Here is a 24,496-nt window from a genome sequence, read left to right on the forward strand (position 1 = left end):
GAGGCTGTGACTGAGGCTGTGAGGAATAGAAGTAGTCGATCAATACTGCAGCAGTGGATAATGCAAAATACACGTCTCCCAAATAAATAAATAAATAAATTGTGGCGACAAAAATCTCAGGAAAACTTTAGACTGTCCCTCACAGCCTTGTTTTCATTTGTGAAAAAAATATATGCTGTCTACAATGAAATGGTCCAGTAGCTCAAGTGATCTAGAATATTTACTAAGATAGTAAGTTGCAGGGGATGTATGAAATTGTTAATTCTGCGTACATCTGCCGAGTTCTGCGCAAGCTAATTCTTTGTGGGCTTAAGTTAATATTAATTTAACATAATTTATAGAGCATGTGATACAAATGTATGGTTTGAGAGCATTTTCTTAATATTGGGATATATGTTGCTACTTGCTTGCATCACATTTACTGACAAAGAGAATTATTACTACTTGTTTATTTTGTGTATTTGAATACTAAGAACAAACTATGGGGAAAGTTAAAAAATAAATGATATAAAAGAGGCCCCTAGTAATATGATGATCCTTCATAGAACAATTTCATTATGCATTAAAACTGGAATTACAGAATAAAATTTCCATTTGTTATGATTTAATTTCTGCAGTGTTACAGTATATAGTCACTCATCCTCTTGTGCAAAGATAAACCATCATCCATGTTCAAAATATACCACAGCCTTCAGCAAAAGCCCTAGATTGCCCCGACATACCACTCCCTTGTACTTTTGTTCTTCTGGGTGTCAGCGAAATTAATAATTCATATCATTTACAGAGTAACTCTGAAATTAATCCTGACTGAAACTTGAGGAGAAGACCTGATTACATTCATTTAGCTCAGCACATTTAAGCCAGGCTTCCTTGGCATGTGACACATGAATTACTGCTAACTTTCTAAATAAACGAAGGGTGCGTTTTACTTATTAAAGCAAAAACTATTTGTTTTGTTCTGCCTACTGAGTTACAAATAGGCTGTGACCTCTGTGGCCAAACAGTCAAAGGCATGTTTAAAATGTGTGAAAGTGTAAATGAAAGAAACATTTTCCACGGCTAATACTAAAATAGAAACCTGCCATAGAAACAAGGATGCAGTGAATTTGCGTTAGTTTGGAAGAGGGTAATTGAGTGCTCTCCTGCCTGCATGAAGTGTGGAGCTGAGGATCTCTTCAGGTGTTTTTAACCGAGAAGCACGCCACTCTGGGTTAAGCTGGGTCAGGCACCAAAACTTGCTAAAATTGCAGCTGCTGGTCCTTTCACTCAAAGTCTTTTGTAGTTACTAAGCTTCACAGGACTTTGTGGAAATATTTGAACTTCACCACTGTAGGTGCTTGGAGCAGGTGGATGAGGTCAGGGGGCATCAGAGGTTTGCTTCAGTGGCAATGCCAATTTTAACTTACAAGACTGTCTGTGCACTCTACATTCATCTTCAGGATGGAGGCATCTTGTTTTTCCTCATATGCGTAAATTCTGTTCATATAACATGATTCCTTTAATCTAATAAGTACTTTCTCAAATCAGTATCAATAGTCCATGACTATGCATTTATTTATTTATTTTTTAAGTAGCCATATAATATGTATGATAATATACAACCGGCCAGTCATTGTTGCAAAAATGAACACAGACAAGGTTCAGAGCTCTGATGGGAAGCAAGTCCGGTGCTCTTGTCCTAAACACTGCGGTATCTTTTCTTTTTTTTTTTTTCTTCTCACATAATAAAAACATTTAAATTCAGATCAATATTTCATTTCCACTTATTTATTTGGTAAGTAGCAGTCTGACGATCATTGTGGGAAAATAAACCCCCTTGGGATGATATCACTTTATTGAAGTTTATTTTGCAATATACGTTGAATGGAAGGGTTAGGATGGTTATGGCAGCATCGTTGTAATATGCACCTGCAGTGGCTTCATAATTGTAACTGAATTGGCAACTGTTCAGAGACCTTCTTGAAAACACTGTTAAATATCACATACCTCTATAAAACTTTGCAAAATGTACATTATACTAGAAGAGAGGTGGTTAGCGAATCTTAGCGAATCTTAGACATATGGCTGTCAGTGGTGCACTGTACAAAATAATAGGTAATAAAAAATAGAATGTTAAAATGAAGTGAAAACCAGGTTAACTGTAAGCTACATTGCCTTAAACATTACAAAAATTATGTTAGAAGACAGTATATGTATTTTTACTGTGAAATACTGAAAACTTGTTTTTCAGAAGTAAATATTGTTTAATTGCTCTTTGTACAGAGAAAAGATTTATGTACCAAGATATGTAGAATTTTACTTATGTTTTGTATGAAGTTATTAATTAGGTAAAGTATCATTTAGCTCATGTTTCATTGTTAAATAACAAGTTTATTAATTTAGAAACCGATTCAGTATAGCTCAAATAGGTCGGTATATTAACATATTTATTGACAGATAATTTAATAATAACATAAAGGCATTATCAGGTAGCATGCCACCAAAATGCCACTTGATAGGCTACTTGTAACATCCTCACTTTTTTTTTCCCCCTTCTTTTTTTAACAGGCTACAGTAAAGTTCTGGCAGCTGCCATTTTGTTCTATAAATTTAAAAGAAAAATAAACAGCCTAACAGTTAATGCTTTTTTGATATTTGTATTATACAGGACGTCGAACTGTTTTGTGGTGTCATATCGCCCCATGTTTTCTGTTATGGGAAGTGTTAACTTTTATCATGCGAAATAACAACTCGGTGAGAATGAACTTCGCATCCCGAATGAAAACGTGAAAACAGAGCCAAACCCATGAACTGCTTACAGTCGCTATCAGCAGAGAAACGATGATGACGAGGAGCTTGTGAAAGTCATTCATCAGGGTTCGGCGTTAGTCATGGATGACCCTTCATTTATCACTGATCCGGTGCTGGGTACAGACACATAGCGCACTGATTGGACGCAGCGGGGGGACCAGTAGCGCTTCACATCCACAGCCGAGCCAGATCCACAGCTGAGGAAACACACTCTTGCGCGAATTATCTGTACTCTCGCAGCGCTTTCAGGTAGACATGCACGCGCGCACTCCCGGCTTTGTTGTAGCTCTGTGAGGAAACTGCGGCTGCTCGTGTAACTCCGTATCTCGCTGTATCCGGACGGTGACGGCTGATATTCGGCAGATGCACACATGAGCGCTGGGCTCATCGATCACCCCCGACCAATCTCCGTTTGCTCTGTGTATTCAGAAAGGAGATAGAAACATCTATCTGTCAACATCTGAGTGACTCTCGCGCTCTCCGGACTATCGTTTGGACGGGAGTTGCTGTTTGAAGCGAGTAAGGAGGACTTGTTTTGCAAAGAAACATCTCTCTGTTTTGTCATTCCCTGAAGAAGTTGACCGTCGTTTAGTGTCGTTTAGAAGTTTTGTCAATGGGATGCTGAAACACATCAACAGCAGGTAAGAGTCCCGATGGCCTCAGCATGCGCGAGCGCTCTTGTACTTAATACTTTTACCCTTTTTTTTTTTTAGAGAGAGAATAACACAGTTCAAGGCAGGTTAAATTATTTTTTATTTAAAAACATGTTTTATTTATTGTTTTATTGTTAGTTATATTAAAATTGATGTATAGAAAAAATGAGTAGCCCACATTACTTTCAGCATCTAGTTTAGGCAAGCGCACGTTAATAAAAATCAGACAGAAGGTGCACACAGGTTGTAAATATGTTCACGTGTGGTGCGTGTAATCTTCACTTATAGTAACAAGGGCACACAGACTTTCACCGTCGCTTAATTAACTTAATCTGTTTGACTTCACTGTCCTTCAGTGAAATATTTAAAATGTGTATAGTCGAACAGCTTGAAATTGCGTCATTAAAATACTAGGTCTTAGCTAAACACTTCTGACAAGTTGCCTGTATTTACAGTAATGACGTTCAAAATGAACTATGTACCACAAGTGTATGATAAAGACATCAGATCAGTGAAAACAATAAAAAGAATAAAGTTGTGTATATATAAAAATATATAAAATAAATAAGAATGTCGTGCTACTAGCAACTTTAACTTAAAAATACATTTGAACTCATTTGTATCTAATTGTGTAAGATTGTGTTTTACAAGCAAATGCAATAAGATAATAAAAAAATAGATTATGAAAGTAGTTATATTGACATTGTTACAGTATCCTATGTGAACACTGTTATAATATCCCACTGCTCATATTACATGTTGAAATTGTTTGTGAGTGTCTCATACGGACCTGCTTTATCTGTGGGAAACTACTAGCCTACATATTCACATTTACTGAAGATGCTGTTTTCTGGAAACCTGTAAAAGTCATTTTTCTTTGAATTAAGTTCTTCTCTCATGTTTGCTTCAGCTTTATTCTCAGCTTGTTTACTGTTTGATTAAAAACAGAATTCATTTAAATTGTTAGCTGACGCTCGTGAACAAATATTCTCGTATAAATGAGTTTTTGCAAGTAAAAAAGTATAAGACAGTGCAATTTCACGAAACACTCTCTGGCAGTTTTTTTTTTCTGTTTTTTTTTTGTTGTTGTTGTTTTTTGACTGTGTGTATATGTGAGTATTTTATGAGCAACTTTTTTTTCTCTTATATTTCAGAGGAAATGTAATTATTTGTCACTTATGTTAGACAAATCACAGAATTTGCTTTGGTGACTTTGCAACATATTGCTTTAGTGACTTTAATGGCAGTAAGTGTGTCTCTGAATCACTATAATGTCAAACCGATCAGTTCATCATTGAGCCAAACCTCTAAAGCACATCAAGGAAGTGTAGGCTACCCAAACACTCATATTGTATTCAGAAAAGCAATAAGATAAAAAAAAAAAAAAAAAAAAGGTTATCAGTTATGTTTCACTTATGAACACATACCTGAAGGTTGTGTTTCGACAGATAAAGAAGCAACAACACTACGTATGTACGCACACAACACACACACACACACACTGACTGAAAGGCAGCATGGCACTGAGGTATCACCATGTACTGTAATTGTGCTGAAAGCTGATACTGATGATAGTGATTGGTGAAAGATTCCTGGCCCATCCTAAATGATCTTTTGTTTAAATGTTAGTGTACAATATCTTGCCCGCTAAAGTCAGTGAGTGAACACAGCACAGACATAGCCTCCCATTGAATCATGCTCCTGCACTGGCCTCCTATACTAAGATAATTTTCTATTTTCAGTTTTTCGTTATCTATATTCAAAAAACATGTTTCAGTCTTCTGGTTGTTTTGACTAGTTTAGACCTTCTACTGAAGGTTTTGTTATTGCGATGTTTTTTTTGACAGTTGTTTTAAACCACATCTGACCTTCTGTTATTAGAGATCTCCCATTTAGTTCAGTAAGGTCAATTTGAATTTGTAATATGCGACTCGGACACAACTATTTGTATATGTACAAGAAGTTTGAGATTCGAATGTGGATGTCTTGTGCAAATTAGATATTATTTTAACAGATTTAATTCCATTTTTGTATGAATGAATGTTTATGCCTTTTTTGTGGACTCTGAAACGTCATAGGCATGTTTGAAAATGTATTTGCAAAGAGACAAATGTATTATGGGAGATGTATGTAATAAAATGGAGAAATTTAGCTGTGTGTGTGTGTGTACATGCTGAGAGACCTTTGACTAATCTGAAGTGTAGCTGAAATCAATTTTTTATGTTGCCTTGAACTTGGCCTTTGTTCACTTGGGAGACAGGGAGGGGGAGAAGAAACGGACAACAGAAAAACTTAAACTGATTTTATTATTTCACATTAAAGTTAGAGTGATTGATAGGAGCACTTTCAAACTCTGAAGTGTCATTTATATCATGACAGAAACGGCATTTTTTTAAAGACCCGTGGCAGGCCGCAGCGTGTGGGGCGAAGAGAGTATGCGCATGTTTGATCTCTCGTCGAATAAAAGAAGCAAGAGAGCACCATTTGTTACTGTAATGATGCTAATATTGTCACATATAGTGGCCCTCTTTTCCTCATGAAGGCCAGTACAGATGTTATTGGCTGGGGGTTGTCATGGTAATGGGATTCATAGAGGGAGGATTGATTGACAGAACCTGTCCAGTGCGGCCAGATGTTTTATCATCTCCTTGTTGCTTCTGCTTTCACACCTGCTTAAAAGTCAGCATACATATCATTTCATTATCCAAAGCCCAATTAGTCAGTGTCTTCGTTTTAATCATTCCCTGTCAATGGGAGGCATGACAGCTAATTGCAGAAACATTTATTTTCATGTAATTTCATTTTCAAGGCAATAACACTCTAACATGATTAATAATCGTCAGGAGCACAATTATTGAGAACAGATAAATAGGCATTGTTGTTTTGACACTGCTTGTATATGGATGTGACTATGCATATCTCCAAACTTCCGTCCTGATGGTATGGGACTGATTCACCAGCTTCAAATTGGGAGCCGGCATTGCGTAGTACACACACACACACGCACACACACATCCACATTTGTAACATTTGGAGTAGGCTCATTGCTGCCCAGCCATGCTTTAAGAGGGAGACGCTGCCGTTTTTGCCGGCAACCCAACACCGGCTCAAAGCTCACTGACTTGAGTGCACATGCCAAACGACAGCCGTAAACCACCGTCCTCGTGCCTCTTACAACCCTCTGTTCTTTTGTGTGAGTGCGACATAGGTGCACCATAACGTATCGAGAAGAGATGTGAGAAAGCAACTAATGTTTGTGACTTGCGTGACCGGACTGAATGTTTTTCGCGACCTATGCGAGGCTTAATTAAAACGTCACACGGCAGACGAGATGATGTTGCAGAGCTAAAGTGAACAGCTCGAACGTATTGATGTGCCACTGTTGTGCCGCTTAATTGACATTTTGAGGGATGCACTTTCACTCGTCTGTTAACGGTCGGAGTGTGCTAATATTTCAGAGAAGAAAGGAATTGTCTGTGTTTAAGACCCATCCCTTTGACCTAGACTCTTTAATGCAAAGCCTTTTCTTTTAAGTCTGTCACTCTGATTTATGCTCAACTCCTCAATGCATTGAAAACGCGGAGAATACTTCAAATAGGATTATACACAGGCACACACACGGACGCACACTTTGGTTGGAATCCACTCTTTAGAGACGGCCAAAGCTGTAAATAGTTTTTAAATGATAAAACGGATCACTAACTCTCTAATAATGCCATTACAGACAACAAAACAAATCCATTCTCATGGAAACTACCAAAGAATTGTTAGGCAGTGTGACAATACTGTACTGGACACCTTTTCTCATTGTCGTCTCCTAAAAGACAATGTTGACTTGCCAGCATAGTGTTCAAAAGATGGTGGCTGCTTGTGTTTGCTGGGAATTTGAGGAGCACAGGTACTAGGAAAAAAGAGATTTCAGTCTGTGTGTTTGTTTCAGAACAGTGGGACAATGAGGGAATCCATTTTTCAACGTTCAGTAGGGTTTTGTGTCTGTGTGTCTTTAGGTCGCTGTACTTGGCTGATCAGTTTATTTTTCAGAGGGGTGAAATCGCAGCCTTCCAGAAATTCTTTTTTCTCCACTCTTTTATAGCGAAGAGTGGCGTATGACCTCTCCCTGTGAGCCGCTATGAAAAATTCATGGTCTCCTCCCTCTTCAAGCCATTATGTCAACATCTAAAAATACTTTATTTCACACTGGCGCCTCTGTGATGGTCAATGATAAACAAACTGCAAAAACCACCAGCTCGGGTTGGCAACACTTTGGGATTGGCAAATAAATAAATAAAATTTTCCAGTTGCATCAAAAAAGTTGGACAGATCTGGTGTGTTACATGTAAGCGTATGTCTTTTTGGTGAAATATGCAGTGCGACCAGTGCGGAAGACAAAGATTGTGTGAATTCTGTCAAGTGTGAAACAGGGAAATAATGGCAGCTTTAACGTTGGCTCCACCTCCAACCTTAAATCTGTTTTTTTTTTTTTTTTTTCTCATTCTTTTATCTAACAATATTTTGCTATCTTGTGAAAATTTATATTTGATAACAGTTATTGTACAAGGGGGGCTTGGTGTTGTTATGCTGTGCTATAGGATTTGCTGCCGAGTGCCCTCTGCCAACTGTCGAGTTGTATGTGCCAAATAAATGCATGATAGTAAAGAAGAATGAGTTGTCAATGTAGTGGATTCATTGAAGTATTTGTGTCTGTTGAAGGCTTTTTAGCTATTATTTATAGGATAGTGGAAGGAGAGATATGAGGATAAGGATCAGAACATGACACAAACTGGATTCAAACCCAGATTCCTGTCGTTTTTTTTAAAGCTGAGTACCTGGCTCAACCTTCACATTGTCTTATAGCTCGTGCTGACATAATGCCTTTACCACATATGACTAGTGACCAAAACACCTGTAATTTTAGTTAACTGCAGATTACACATTAAAGAACTTGCCTATTTTGACAGGAACGTTATATTCATTCCTCATATTCCTTTACATTATTACAGCTGTTTTTTGGATTATCTTGTATTGATGTCATTCAAAATAGTGCTGTGTGCGTGTGTGTGTGTGTGTGTGTGTGTGTGTGTGTGTGTGTGTGTGTGTGTGTGTGTCTTTGTGTGTGTGTGTCTTTGTGTGTGTGTACTTGTTTAACCTACGTTTTGAGGACCAAATGTCCCCACAAGGATAGTAAAACCCGAGATCACCTACATTGTGGGGATCAGCCAGCGATCCCCACGGGGGAAATAGATTAATAAACAGACTAAATGAAGGTTATTTGAAAATGTAAAAGTGCAGAACGTTTTGTGTGATGGGTTGGTTTAGGGGTTTGGGGTTGTTATGGGTTTTTTTGGTGTTTTTTTTGTTTTGTTTTTAAAAGTCTCTTATGTTTACTAAGGCTGCATTTATTTAAAAAAAACAGTGATATTGTGAAATATTACAATTTAAAATAACTGTTTTATATTTAAATATATTTTAAAATGTAATTTATTACTGTGATGCATTACTCCAATCTTCAGGGCCACACTTCAGAAATCATTCTAATATGATGATTTGGTGCTCAAGAAACATTTCTTGGTTTTTAATGTTGAAAACTATTTTTTTTTATTCTTTCTGTGAAAACCATGATACATTTTTTCATGATACTTTGAAGAAAAAAGCATTTATTTGAAAGAAAAGAAAAATACTTTACTGCCACTTTTGATCAATTTAATGCATCATTACTCTCTCTCTCTCTCTCTCTCTCTCTCTTTATATATGACCCAATACTGTTGAACAATAGTGTGTGTGTGTGTGTGTGTTCTTTTATAGTTCTGATTTTTTTTTTTTTTTTTTTTTTGTGCAAGGTTAGAAATACATTCTTGACGCACTTGTCCTCTCCTCACTAAATGTGTGTCCTATAGTCCTCTGCTCCGTTTGTATCTACCTATGCGTCCTTCGTGGAGCGCTGAGTTTGGATTGGCTGACAGCATACCTGCCGTCAGACACTTTTATAGAGTAGGACAGGTCAGTCGTGTGTGTGTCCGTACCTTACGACACCCACCTTACGACGCTTCACCTTTTAAGTTCGCATGCACTCCATTTCGCTGCAGCTGGCACAAGGTGAGGACTTCTCATCACAGGCAGTCTACTTCTTCAATGACCTCTTAAAATCCTGATTCATTGGACTCGAGAGACAGGTATGCTTTGTTCTACGTCTTTTGCAGTTTATAATTCTTGTATGGCCTTTAATAATAAATATGTCATACATTTAGACGGTCAAGATTTACTAATGTGAATACAGGTTTACAGGTGAATACGTTTAAAATGCTTTCATTACTGGGGAAGTAACTTTTTTTTTTCATTTTTTTTTTTTTTTCATTTTTCTTTTTTTGCTCAGTGATAATTTACCAGGCAATAAATGATTGAAGGGAAAATACATATTTGAGCAAGTCAGCGGTCATAGTTCACCAAGCGCCAGATGCTGTGATATTTTATACTTCATTGTTCTCATTTTGTTCTCATGTGTCCTCCAGTATCTTGTTTGGCATCCATATTTTATGAGAGCCGCAGTAAATAAAATGGAGGCCGCTGTGTATAAGTGTGTGAGGATGTTTGAGGGAGGGATGTAAACATGAACCGTGCTCTCCCGTGGCTGAAGAGGGGTTCGTGCAAAGGTCTTTCTGGTTCTTGGTGAGGCCATCAGTCTTCCCTTTTGTCACTGATACAGCCAATCCCCCCCTCCCCCCCCAACTCTTTTCGGCTTTCTTGGAGAGGATTCAGCATTCCTGCGGGCTCAGCTTTGTGACCAGCATGGCCAGCCCCACGTAACCTTTTAAGTCCAGCTGCAGCGTTCCACGGCAGATATGTTCATTAAGGAGAGGAGCGAGGCTTTTGTCTCCCCCGTCAGCAGAGACTGTGAGCAAGCGGGGTTTTTTTTATTAAAATAACCGCCCACTTGATCTCACAGTAGCTCAGGTGCAAAGGTTGTGCCGCTATTAATGTATTTTTGTTTGTTTGTTTTTTGCTTTACCGACAGTCATATTTAGGGGCTAAATTGTAACAATTTTAAATGAAATACATAAATAAAAATTGTTTTCTCACTTTTTCTGCCTCATTCTCCTTTAAGTTGGATCGTTTCTTTTGTAGACGCTGGAGAAATGTATCTTGCCTGAAAGTGTTTGGTGCGCCCGTAATTTACCACATAATTTATTAGCCTTTTTCCTTATTTTTTGAGCGTTAGCTCTAGCAATTGAAACAGAACAGTCCTCTTGATAGCTTTCTTTGGATTAAGATCACGGAGGTGGAGAGGCCAGGATGAAGGATTCGTCTTTCTAATGGCTGTGATGAAATTTTTTGCCACTGTAATTTATGTGTGTTTCAACATAACTTTATGAGCACTTACTTTTGGAATGCAGTAACCCCCTTTTCCCATTAGTTTCAGCTTTACAGGAAGGCCCACTCAATATTGCTTTAAATACCATACGAAAACCACCAAATTATAGAATTATATTTTCCCCTAAGTGAGGAGGTAAAAGGGGCCGTCATATATAATTCATGCTGAATGATTTCTGTAAAAAAAGGCGTATGAATTAATGTGAAGAACACGAGAGGCTCACTGCCTGCACTGTATGCTACAGAACATGGCAGGTAGTGTCTCCGGCCAATCAGATTCTTTGCTCCTCCATAAGAGAGAGATAGCAGGAGGGGGTGAGAGACACATGAAAGACGTAATGAAGGTTAGTGAAATGGAGAGCAATACATCTTGCACATTGAGCTCGCTACTTGTTAAAGCGACAGGGCCTAACCAGAAAGGAATTTGCTTGATGGATGAATTTTACCCGTCTAATGGATACAAGCACTTGAAAAATGAAAACATCGATCCGTTCCCCAAGTTTTTCCATCCCTCTAATGAGAATGGGTGTTACGAAAGATTTTGAGAGGGTAGCAGGGACAGTCTTTTGCCCGATGATTCGGAGAACATGTATCTCGGGTTTCAGTCACAGCTGAACTGCCACTCTGTCTATTGTATATATTACAGGAGGAAGAGAGGACGCTCGATTTGTCTCCCTATTGATGTGCAAATTCAGAATGGGTTAGATATTTCCTCTGTCATTAAGCTGGAGTTTTCTTTGAACCCTGTTAGCCCCCATTCAAAGCAAAACAAAAATATATTTTTTTCTGCTTGTTGCTATGGACACAGCGGTTTACTCGTGTTAGCTATTATAACTTCAAAATGCAGTATTGTAGCTTTGGAATTTATATGAAAATTTTTATTTGTGTTTTTGTTGTCACTAGGTCTGTGGTTCTCAACTGCTGGGTTGTGACCTAAAAATGACCTACAGGTCTGTTTCCATAGGGTCTCTGACAGCAGGAGAAAGAAAGAAAAAAAAAAATGCAAATACTAAAACCATATAATCAAGCTTGGATAGCAAAATAAACACCCTAATCAACTTTTAAAGCTGAGGCGAAAACACCTCCTTTATTATTACTTTATTTATTTATGTATTTATTTATTTTATTTTCATCCAAAGCTGCCCATCCAATCAAACTATCGTGACAGTATGTTTGTCAGTTTGTGACAGTATTGCTAAAACGAAACGTATAGTTGGCATAGTGTTTCCGCTATTATATATGAATTTACAATATATTGTACATTTTAAGCAAATAGTTTTGCAGATTTTAGGACCTATGCTGTTGTAATTCAGTAACTTTCCTTGTGTTTTTATATATATTAGATCTGTCAAATCTATTAATCGCAATTAATCGCATCTAACATAAAAGTTTGTGTTTAAATAATATGTGTGTGTATATAAATTATTAAGTTTATAAATATATGTGACCCATGCTGGCAAAATGAGTTGGAATGCACATGGGCTAATTTTGAGCTACAGGCAAAACTAGTGAAAAATGTCAATTTTGGTCAAATTTGAGGTTTTCTTTCTTTATTTATTTATTTTTATTTCGAACAACAACCAATAAAAAATAAAATAAAATAAAATATGAAAATACAATAATTGTGTTACCACATAAAAAAATAAAAAAATTAAAAAAAAAGTTCATTAAGCCCTCATCTAGCGATCCCAATGCTGCAAATAGCAATTAAACATCTAAAAGTATCGTTATTTGTACATTTTCTGAGAGGAGTACCCTTTCTTTGTCTATGAAATGCGTTTTTTTTTTTTTTTTAGCTCGCTTCTCGATGACTGGCGCTTCCCCTCAGCACAAGTTTGGTATCGTTTTAAAACATTCCAACTTTATAAATATTCATAATGAATTCTCGATGGTATGAGTCTGAACCAGTGAAATGTGATTTTCAAACTCATGCTGATGTAAACAAAATGTCTTACGATGACTGACACATCCAAAATGTGGGCACAAAGATGCCCCTCAGACAGCTTGCGATCCCGATATACAAATTACAGTATTTCAAAATGTCTGTCTTGGCGAGTATTCACACAAACATTACCTGTTATGTCTTAAGTGAACATTTGATTAACTGTTGGGGAAAAATGTCTTATGTGAAACATTATATTAGATCCGTGCGGTACAGTAGGTCTTAATATATTGGCTGTCTGATTCATTAATGTTAATTAAAAAATTGTGGTATCATGGAACAAAAAAAAGATGAAATATATATTTTTCATATAGATATTTGGTTTTGACTTTGTCTGTGCCAAATTTGGTGTTATTACCAGGGATTTTAAGGTATGGTTTCTACTGTTGGTGATTTTGTTTTGGAACCTTCGGAAAACTTTAACTTGATTTTTCTCAAAATTGGCTTTACTAACTCTATTCACTTCAAACAGGTGTAGCTCATTATTTTTTTTGTCTGATTCCAACAAATCATACATCATTTTGAAGGTTTTTTAATAGAGAATGTGAAAATAACAATAACTCATTTTTGAAAATTTGCTCATTGCGACTCATTTTGCCAGCATGTGTCACATATTAAATATATCTCTCTCTCTCTGTGTGTGTGTGTGTGTGTGTGTGTGTGTGTATAAAATTCTGTCTTCACGATGGCTATTTATTGCAGGAGTGATGGCTCTTACACTCCTGCTGTACATTCTCAAAGCGCTGTTTCTTTATCTTTCCTGATTGGGAGTCGATTGGCGGCGGTCACCGAGCAGACGGGGTGAGAGTGTGAGGCCATGATGATGATGGCGAGGGCGGAGAGACGTGAGATCCAGAGCTCGCCGGGTGCGTGAGCAGGCCAGGCTGAATGTCACACACCTCGCCCCCTCCACACACACTTGTGCGGTGCTCTCATGGCACACTGTTAATTAATCTGTAGCTTCCAGCCAGACGGGCCCAGCTCACGCAGCCAGCTGGGAGATGGTTTAGACCGGGCGTGCACTCCCTCTGATGGCTCACTCTGCTGGCACTGTCTGCCAGGTTACATCAGGTGTGTGTGGGTGTGAGCCCTGCTTGTGTGGGTGTAGGTGTGTGTTTGTGTGTGTGTGTGAAGGAGGGAAAGAAAAAGAAAGAATTACAGTGGGGAAAAAAAGAAAAAAAAAAAGCTTGCATTGATTTCCTGGCCATTGTACAATGGCCCGACTTGAACGCTCTACTAAAAGGGGAGAAATTCATTTCCTTTGGGAAGGAAATAGGATGTTTCCTATACAAGTCATTCAAGATGCTTTCACCAAGGAAACTGAATGCAAACATTAGAATGAATAGAAAACTTTAGTTTCCACTTTATCTTTATGAACTTAATCAAACTATCTTTCCTTAAGTTAAGCTGAGCTGAATGACCATGATTTGTTTTTTAACAAAAGATTTTGGGCTGTATCTTAAAGCAATAAGCCAGTAGAGGCTGTGTGGTGCAGTAATTGTAACACATATAAGGTGGTTGGAAGCATTATTATTAAATTTAGATGACGTGCAATGACGATCTGTGCTGCTTGATCGTGGCTCCTCCAATCAGATTTTAAAATATCAGAACAAAACTGAAGAAAGTGAATCAAATCTCTACTGGTTTCCCACCCACATTCCTTAAAGAATCTGAGGTGCTGGACCTCTCGCTGGTGCTCTCAGCACCGTCCAGCCGTAACACACCAGTAACAGAGAGATAATTTCATCTTCAGGGCTCAGTGACTGCTCAGCACACTCCTCTGTCATTAATGACAGAGTCCCAGGCGAGTGAAGAGTGAAGGACAATGGGTACTACATTGAGGCAGTTGGATTGCAACGCATTTGCATGGCACTAAGTGCATCTCAATGTAATTAAGATGGACGACGGTAGAATGTGCATTAGACTGCAGTCAGATACTTTTTATGAGCTGAAGACACTGATTGAAGCCACAAAGCTCATATAACGACTATGTGCGGCTCACATGCGGTTTGACAAGTTTTTGGACATGCCAATCTCAACTTCCCACTTGAATGTGAGTTAGGTATTACAAATTAGAGTGTTTTCACACTTGGTTAGTTTTAAGGGTCTTGTCAACACTCCTGGTTTCATTTTACATTTGTATAATGCCAAATAAATTTGACCTCATTGTTGTATAATGATGACACACAGTATAATAATATAATAATAATAATAATAATAAAACTACAAAAAGAAATTCAAAGGTTTCTGCCCAAGGCTCAATGGCTTAACTGAACCACTTTGTAATGCAAAATGCAAAATATAAAAGAAATTGCAACAGAAATATTACACTTTTGCTTTCTGTACAGTTTTTTTTTTTTTTTTTTTTTTTTGAAGCCCCATGCTGTCAGTTGATTAAAAATTAATTACAATTAAACTTGTGATATTTTTTGTAGTTAACACAATTAATCTAAGACATCAGAGTTTGCTGAAATTGGCTTCTAAATATATATCTTCATATCATGTCATATGATCATCACTTTTATATTGCAATAATGTTCAACTGGATGCTATCCACAAAAAAAAAAAAAAAGAAAGAAAAAATGGCGGTATGAGTTGGTTATTTTAAAGAGGACCGAGTAGGAAAACACTGCTACGCAGAGTGAATTAGTTTTCGCTGTGTGGTTTGGCACAATGTAGTGCCACAATGACTGATTTGTAGCCATTGTTGTGTTTTTAGTGGTTGTCATCTCTTACCTTGTTAACAAGATGCTGCTTCAAACAACACGAGGGTGTTGTTGACACACTCACTTTATATTTTACCCTTAACATTCATTACTGGAGCACATTTTCAACACCCACCATCTCTGAGGAAAGGTGTAGGTGACTCTGTCATATGTTTTGAGATGTACATCTCTTCACGGAGCCTGTAACTGAAGAGCTTTCAACAGCCTTTCATCATTCCTGCCCCTCCAATGTGCTCGACTGGGTTTCTCTTGCACTCCCGTTCCCTGAAATGGAGTCTTCTGTTCCCCACACTGATTTCCTGCATCTCTTTCCCTTTTCCTTTCTTTCTTACCGTTGACATGGCGACAGCTTGTAAGCTACAGGTGTCCGTGCTTGCCAGAGTAATGGTGGAAATGGACTCTTGTACTCAACAAGAGAAAATAACCACTTCACCAAACAAGACTGATTTAAAAAAAAAAAAAAAATCCTTCTAATAAAGCCTGGCTCAGGATTTGAAGGTGATGTTTGCATCTTTTACTGTACTGGTAGTGGCTGTATTCATGTCAGAGAGAGTAAAAGACAGTGTCGTATTCAGAAACCACTACACCAGCACAGTTAAATCCGCATCTTTTAACTATTAGCACACATCTTATTGCTTAATTTGGAACACAAACAACCCTCCTCTCTCTTTTATGGTGTCTTTCTCTCTCTTCACAATGAATTGAAAAAACTCCTTTGGTTAAAAACCACAAACAGCATGATATGATATATGTTGTTGTCTTTTGTGCAGCAGAAGAGTCCCACAGCGCTCTAAAATATTGTTGACATCAACATTTCTGCATTTGTTCTCAATTTAGTTTTTTTTTTTAGTTTTTTTTCCCCCTTTCATTTCCCAAGTGGGCACATTGACATTTTGAACAAAATCAGGCCTGCCACTGGGGCTCCTACGGTAGTAATTAAGGGGAGGGTCTGTCATATCAGTGTTCTGATTCAGTCCTAAAAGAGTTACCACTTATCCTAATCTGTGGAAACAAGACTTGCAAAGTGCGCTCTTTTAAAGTAGTTGACTGCCTTGCGTATGTGTTATCTGCAGCCCTATCTGTTCTGTTATCTGTTCATCCCTTGTTAAGCAAACATTCCCTGCGAATTTAAAAACAGAAACTGTGTTCCAAAACCTAGTGAGCTGCATCACTGCCCTCTGCCCACTGCCTAGGCAGCATCTTGAAGGTCTTGGAACCTCACAAGTGACAGATTTGGAACACTCAACATAGGCAGCCACAAATAGACTGGACTTGCAATTGATTTCAAGAGTTTGATGGCAGAACTTGACTAGTTTAACAGCATTATACCGTAACATCTATTTATAAATGTACACACTACTGTTCAGAAGTTCAGCAATTTTTAAAAAAAAAACATTATTACACTGTAAAAAAAAAAAAAAAAAAAAATCATGATTTGTCATCACATTTTTTCTTTTGTCAAATCAACTGCAATAATTAATGTGGTTCAGATAACATATTTTGAGTTTCTGATGATTAAACCAATCACCTTCATTGTATTAACTCAAATTTTTTATTTCAATTAACTCAAAATTTTAAGGCAACCAGGTAACTTACTTTTAAGTTAAACCAACAATTCTTTTTTACAGTGTACTTGTATTCAGCAAGGATGCATTAAATTCATAAAAGGTGACTAAAGACTCAGTTACAGTTACATTATATATATATGGTCAAACCAAAATTTATTCAGACACCTTGAACATTTCATTCATTATAACAGTTTATTCACTATAGTTTAAAAAAAAAAGGTAATAAAATATGATAAGATCTCAGAGTTAAACTGTGTCAGAAAAAAATAATCTTAATTATGTCAGATAACAATTAAGCAAAACATGGTCAGGTCAAAGTGTCTGAATAATTTTTGGTTCCAAATTTTTTATCAATTTTACTGGTAGTCCACTGTATGAAAAATAAGATAAATCAGATAATAAGATATATCAGATAAATACTGTTCTTTTTAACTTTCTACTAATCAAAGGGTCCTGAAAAAATATATCATGGTTTCTACAAAAATATTAAGTAGCACAAACGTTTCAACTGTGATAATAATAAGAAATGTTACTTGAGCACCAAATCAGCATATTAGATGATTGCTCAGGGATCATGTAACACTAGAAATATATTATCAATACATGTGATGCTGCCTTAGAATTTGACCAAACAAGGTGCTTTAGTGGGCAGCATAATTAATTTGCTGACATTTTGGAACAGTTGAGAGTATGCTTACTATCCCATATATTGCTGCCTTCGTAGGCAGCTCACTATGCTTATTTGAATGAAATTCACAGCATCTTAGAATATCTAAGCATCAGCATCTAAACCTCACCTGTTGAATAGAGAGCGCTGATAATACCGCTCAGGCCTCTAGTTGTGTTTTCTAATCTTGTTTGACCTTTCTACAAGTGAGTGACATGACAACTACAACTGATTCTGGTTTTTGTGAAATGTTTGTACATTTTCAGCAAATAATTTTGCAGATTTTTAGGACCTATGGTGAGATTGGATGCAATGGAACTGTTAGATTTTCACTCTGGTAAGATCATTATTGCACCCCCCAACCATTTCCTTTCACTTTCTGCTCGTTCGCCATCCCTGCCAAGCCCCTCAAATAGATGTACTCCATTATCAAAATTCAATTTTTGCCTCCATCGCTGTGGTCCTTTTGTAGTGGCGCGGGCTGTTCAACCAATCCTCCTCTCTGCCTGTCTCATCAGCATCTGCTGTAGGAGGGCAAATAGTCTTAATTGTGTTTGGTGAGAAGCGACCACCGCATGACTAATGAGCCCTACAACCCCGCAGAGAAGCAATGCTGCAGCACGCACCCCAGCATCTCCAACCCTCTGATGACTTTCCACTACAGAAACTGCAGGGTGTGGGTCATGCTGGTGGGTCAGCCATTCTGTGGTTAGGTAACTGTCTCTCTCTGTACTTAGGATCTGATTAGCAAATGCGATTACAGAATGGAGGCCAAATTGACCCCCTCTACTTCATGATGGTTAAGAGGAAATGGAATAAGACTGTGTAGGTGTGTTTGTTCCTGTCTTGCCTGGGATATCGTTTTAACACGTCTACTTTCTAAAAAAAAATCATTCACAACTTTTTTGGAATATTTAGAAATAAAGCTTCATTATAAAGCTTTATTTTATTTTAATTATTTTATTTTATTTTATTTATTGATTCTCAAATTTAAGAAGAGTGTGATTTAGATCCAGAACTTTACAATAAACAGGGAAGGCAAATTAAATACCTTAATCCATAAAATGTCTATAATAAATAACTATAATGTCAATATTATTTGTTTATTTATTTAAAAGTCAGGCTTTTTTAACTATTCAGTGATGAGCTCAAATAGTATGCCACACTGGCCAAAAGTATATTGTTTTTAATGCAGTGGTTTATACTCATTAAGTTAATAATAAAAATGCATGACTGATGCTAAGCTTGAAAAGTCACATCTTGTTATTAAATGGGCTTGTAATATGAGACATTTGTTCTCGCATCCAGCGCTGTAATATGTACAAGAAGTAGAAAAATAATGTAGAAAGCTGCCAACAGGATTAGAGGCTTAAAAAAAAGTACAATAAAGAAATAGTCATCAAAATTGATTTCTTCATTCTCCCCACTAACTGACAGTGTCGCGTCTATAATAAGCAAACAACTAAATAATGACTCAAATGACTAAATTGTGTACAATTTATACAATTCCTTTGTCATAAGCATAAGGTGTAAGTGCTAAAATGAAGGTATGCCTAATTCTCCAAAAAATAAGTATTTCATTACATTTACATTTGACATTTAATAAAGTGTGATATATTTAAATAATTGAATTTGAAAAATAATAATTGCTACTTGTTTATTTAGAACATTGACAGATTAAAAACATGACAGACAATAATGCAAAACTTATTGCACTCTGTTTATTTCATAGTGTCTCATCTGAGAGCAATAACTGTGTGCATAAACAATCTTTGCATCAGTTGGGAAAACAAGTGATGTGACTTATATTAGAGGATACCCTTCTTCATTATTGTTATTATTATAATTGAATGATCATTTTTATGATTTTGTTCCCGCTGCATTTTGACTCTTCTTACTGCAAATGTCACAGTTGATAGTTAGCAGAACTCATTCAGCATGTTTTTCAGTACTCTCCATGATCATTTGTTCAAGGGTATTTATCCAATCCTATTGAAAATAATGGTCCACTCACTTTAATTTAATACAAGGGCTACAGTAAATGACAAAATGAAATATTCGTATTTAAACACTTCACAGGGCAGACGTTTGTCTCCCTCCTCTCAAGCTGTCTAACATAAATACCTTTTTTTGTGTGTGTGTGTGTGAATGGGATTTAACCTTTAACCCTACACTTTATTTTAAAATGGACAAAGCAGGGCAATTAGCTGAGCACAGCCCCGTCTTTCCCAGTGTCCTTAAGCATCCTGCCTCTGCTGAAGTTCCATTAATTGCCTTCCTTTCTCATTCAGTTGTGTTGGCCCGATTGCAGAACAAACATGTTTACAATCTGGATCCATTGCACAATTCACAAAGTTTAAGCTCTCTGTTGCCGGAGCCTTTGCCTCTGGATGGATCCACCAACAAGTACCCGCGTCCCAGTTCTCGTTTGTATAGCATCACACAGAGGGTATTATTTACCTTTGGTCTGGCTGGAAACTCGAGGGAGAGTCCGCCCATATGAGCTCGCAGCTTATAGACAGAGTTGTCCATCTGTTTAGACAGGAGGGATGGAAATGATGCGATTTACAAGGCAAACTTAAAAGGGGTGTCCTCCGCTCTCTTTATTTATGTAATTGAATCATTTAAGGGAAGTTGCAAAAAAATATTATTATTATTATTTTAAGTTACTCATATTAAGTCTGGCAGTCCAGTCTGGAATAAAAACATTTTTCTCCAGCAATATAGCATGTCAAACTTCAAAGCACACTGACCAGATTTACAGGAAGTGATAGCAGACTTCATCCCACTGTCGAGGAAGTGGAGGTGTCCCAATGTTCATAACACACACACACCTCAATGATAGGATGCTGCTTTCCTCCCATAAGATGACCAGATGGTATCTTTAGTGTTGCCGGGTGGAGAGGGGAAACTGTGTAATTCTCTCTCTTGCTGGTTTTGCAACATTTGTTGTTTATTTCAGCTTGAGAAATGCCGCAAAAAAATGTTGTGTTAGCTCAAAAAACAGTTGCACCCAGACGTTTTGGGGTTGTTAATTGAGCGGGCCACCCAGTGCTTCCACTTCTGTTTAGTCTGTCAGAAGGAGTTTACTTCGGCCTAAACAGCCACCAAGTTGCAAACGAAAACCTCCTCGTGCCTCTTTGGCTTTGCAGGGACCGACATTTTGTGTTGACAGAAGCCATAAAGTCGATGTGCTTGTGTGGGAGGGAGAGATTAAAATCTCACAGTGTGCCGTCCGCTACCTCTTAAAAAATTCCTGTGTCTTTTAAAATCACATCGTTGTTTCCCCTCTAATTCCATTATCCTATTTCACAAACAACTAGACCTGTTTACTTTTATACTTTTGACAAATTCCTTAATTTTCCTGCCAAGTCTTATTTTCGGAGCCCGCATGTACTGTTCCATTTATCCAGATATGCACAAGAAAATACTAGCGGAAAATCTGCAATCTTTAATCTTATGTGGATTAAGGCAAGTAATTAAGTGCTATAATTGCACACTCTTTTTCGTTTAAACACTTGTTATTGAAATAATTGGCACTGGAGTCCCTCCAAAGCCCAGGGTGTCTGACGGAATGACACACAGCGGGGGCACAGGAAGGAGTTTTACAGTGATTCATCTACAGAGACGTTGTCAGCTGTACAGCTTTGGTACAGCACATACACACATATAAAAAATTCTGGTCGGGCAGGTTAAATCAGGAGAGGAGAGGAGAGGAGAGGGCAAAGAAAGATTTTAAAAGAAGTGGGAGGGAGTTCTACTGAATAAGGATGGCATGAATGCAGTGTAGAATAGGACTTTGCTGACAGCGTTTATGTAATTTAATCTGACCATCTGGGGGAAAATCAAACTAATTTGAAGAGCTTGGGAGGGAGAGGGAGGCCGTCTCTAATCTGCTCTCACAGCCACATTGATATTCAGGAATGCACAAGTGCCACTGAAACACAGAGCCTATAACAGCTAGACGCTCTCAACGCTAAAAGCCCAGTTGGGAAAACACAAAAGATGCAAGCTGTGTTACAACAACGTTAAGGTGGGGAAAAGAGATTTTGTGAATTTTTTTTTTTTTTTTTTTTTTAAGTAGCTGAGAGGTTACCTATATGTTATACATTTAATACATTGATTCTTCCTATTTCTATCCCTGTTTTTTCTGCCCTGATAGTGTTAAGTTTTATTGCAACAATGGATAAATGCCTTGTATAATCAAAGTAGTGTCTTGAATGACAAATATTTTAGAAAATTAAGCCTATTATCAAAAGCATTGTAATGCCAGTGTCTTGACCGTATGGAAGCATTGCAAGTGTTCTTACAATTGAAAACCGATTTTGTCAATGTCAAAAATGCAATAATTTCAGAAAGAAAAAAAGAAAAAACTATAAGAGCTATAAAATTGATGTAGAAGAGCAATTAATGAATTAATTAATTATTATAAAACGGATATGAAAGCCGTTATAAAATCGCCATTAATGAGCACACATTTTATATTAATAGGCCAAAATTATATGTTATAATAGCCTATAGTTATGGTCACGAATTACATTACTTAAAAATGAGGACCCAGTTGTTTATCTATTTATTTATTTATTTATTGAGATGCTAAATGCTAATGGATCCATTTCAACTAGTATTATAGACCTCTTTGGACAGTACATGCATGTCTTAATATTGTGGGTGAAGACACACTATCTGACATGGCTGTCCTGTGGTGTACGTGGGTGCCCTTGCCTTTTGGCAATGGTGTGGGCGAAGCCTAATGGGAGCAGCACATGGCGGATGACATGACAAACGGCGGGGGGCTTTCCATAACCATGCTTGTCGCTGGCGCTGAGGGCCCCACCGGCTCCTAAATGCCTTTTTACTCCTGCGGCTTTCTGTCTAAATGCTGAGGATTAATTAGCCGCACCAAAAATAGAGACACCAAATGCAATTTTTGAAAAAAGAAAAGAGGACGGAGAAAGAAAAAAAGTAGGGAGAGGATGCTTGCTGTGCACTCAAGACTTATGAGGGGGAAATGGTTTTGCTCGGGGCAACGAGGGCACGGTGCTGCATGATACAAATATGAATGAATAAAAGTGAATGATTGTGCTGATAGTTTATTGCCAAATTTATCATGATAATTGTAAGATTCAAATGAGTGATGACTTTCGCTGCCATCATGGGTGTTTTGAAATAAGTGTTTAACCCATTTCTATCTCTACATCTGTCTGTCTATCAGTCTGTCTGTCTGTCTATCTATCTGTCTATCTATCTATCTGTCTGTCTATCTATCTATCTATCTATCTTTCTATCTGTCTGTCTAATTTTAAGTCGCTTCTTTACTTTGACTTTATACCCTAATATTCAGTCTCCGACGGTTTATTCAGAGAGTTGAATGAAGTCTATTACTCGTCCAGCTTCACTAACTTCTTTGCCCCTTACCGTACCCTCTGTCCATACACATATACCCCCTACCAGCAAGTCAAATGCCCATGCAGCCCTTCCCTGCCACAACCCATTACAGCACAATCATACGATCACAGACACAGCAATTTGAGCTAGCAGCATGTAGTGGAGCTGCGCTCCTCAAGTGCTTTGTGCCTTTGCAGGCCTATTGATTTTCATATCATATGGATGGGTTCATATCATCTGTGGTGAGGAGCTTCAGATATATCAGAGGTCATTGACACGGCACATCTTTGAAGTCTCTGACCTGTGTTTGCAACACGCTGTATTTTGATAGTCCTCCCGTTAGATCACAAAATGGCTTCTTTTATAGTTCCCAACTCTGATGGGATGGCGAATCAGACATCCTGAAGTATGTTTCGTAACCACGTTAGGTTTAGCGGTTCCCCTGAGTCACGTTCAGTGGGAACGAAAGCTCATAGTAAACTGTCAGTGTTGTTCTCAGCTCTGAAGCAGGCGAGAGTTTTCAAGAGGGTGTTTTATAATGAGAGCTGGAGAGCGTATACATGTTTAATGTTGGCCTCTCTTCCCGTATTCTCCTCTCTGATAATGCTTTCCCTTGCGCTAAAGAGCGACATTGAGAGGCGCCCACTTCAGCGTTGTTTCAGCCCTCTGGAATGTTCTATAGAGGAGGAAGACTCCATTTAGTGGCTGGAACAGCAGCCACAGTGAGAACCTTTCAGCACCGAGAGGGAAAGGGGTGAGGCTCTTGGAGTGGTTAGTCTGCTGCCTGCTTTGCTGGAACACGCTGCATTGTCCTCCATAGACCTTTCTTCCTCCCTCACTTTGTCCCTGCGTTCTCAAGAGTGGGGAGGGAGAAGTTTGGAGTGGTGCAGCGGACTCGCCCTGCCCTCTCAGCACTACACAGAGGCCTCCCGTGAACCGACACAGAATCTGGGGTCTCGTTTTTAAGCTATGATTGTTTCGAAGCTACCCAGTCTCCAGGTTCGCTTGAAATTTTTCTTTAAAGTGGGCTGCTCGCTCCCCTCAGCTCCCCCCTTCGCATCTTCCCCTGGTGGTCCTTGGGAAGCCAGGTGTCCAGGATTGTCTCCAGTGTTTTACCTCAGCTAGCTAACAAGCTCCCCCTGGCCCTGGAGGAAGGCCCACTTTCCCTGCTGCCCATTCCCATAATGCTGTTTCATTATGGTCCCCACTGGAGCATACACAGCCATTCACAGAGCAAACTTCTGATGGCTTAACGACCGGTGCGGAAATGTTTTCTCCGAAAGATACTTTTTCAAGTGCCTTAATTTGAGTTTACATTCAAAGCCGTTTCCTTTGGGAAACTTGCCAGCGGTCCTGTGGAAACTTTTTTTTTTTGCCCTTAGCGTATGAGATTGTAT

The 24,496-nt window shown here is 38.0% G+C and overlaps 1 protein-coding gene across 1 annotated transcript in view; it reads left to right on the plus strand.

Moving 5' to 3' along the window:
* The first annotated feature begins 2,815 nt into the window (after window positions 1-2,815).
* Window positions 2,816-24,496, plus strand: part of tenm3 (teneurin transmembrane protein 3) — a 275,510-nt gene continuing 253,829 nt past the window's right edge. The window contains 1 exon segment of the mRNA XM_051889778.1: window positions 2,816-3,431. The gene's annotated coding sequence lies outside the window, so the exon portion shown is untranslated.

This window comes from Ctenopharyngodon idella, chromosome 1 (assembly GCF_019924925.1).
Source record: "Ctenopharyngodon idella isolate HZGC_01 chromosome 1, HZGC01, whole genome shotgun sequence".
NCBI lineage: Eukaryota > Metazoa > Chordata > Actinopteri > Cypriniformes > Xenocyprididae > Ctenopharyngodon > Ctenopharyngodon idella.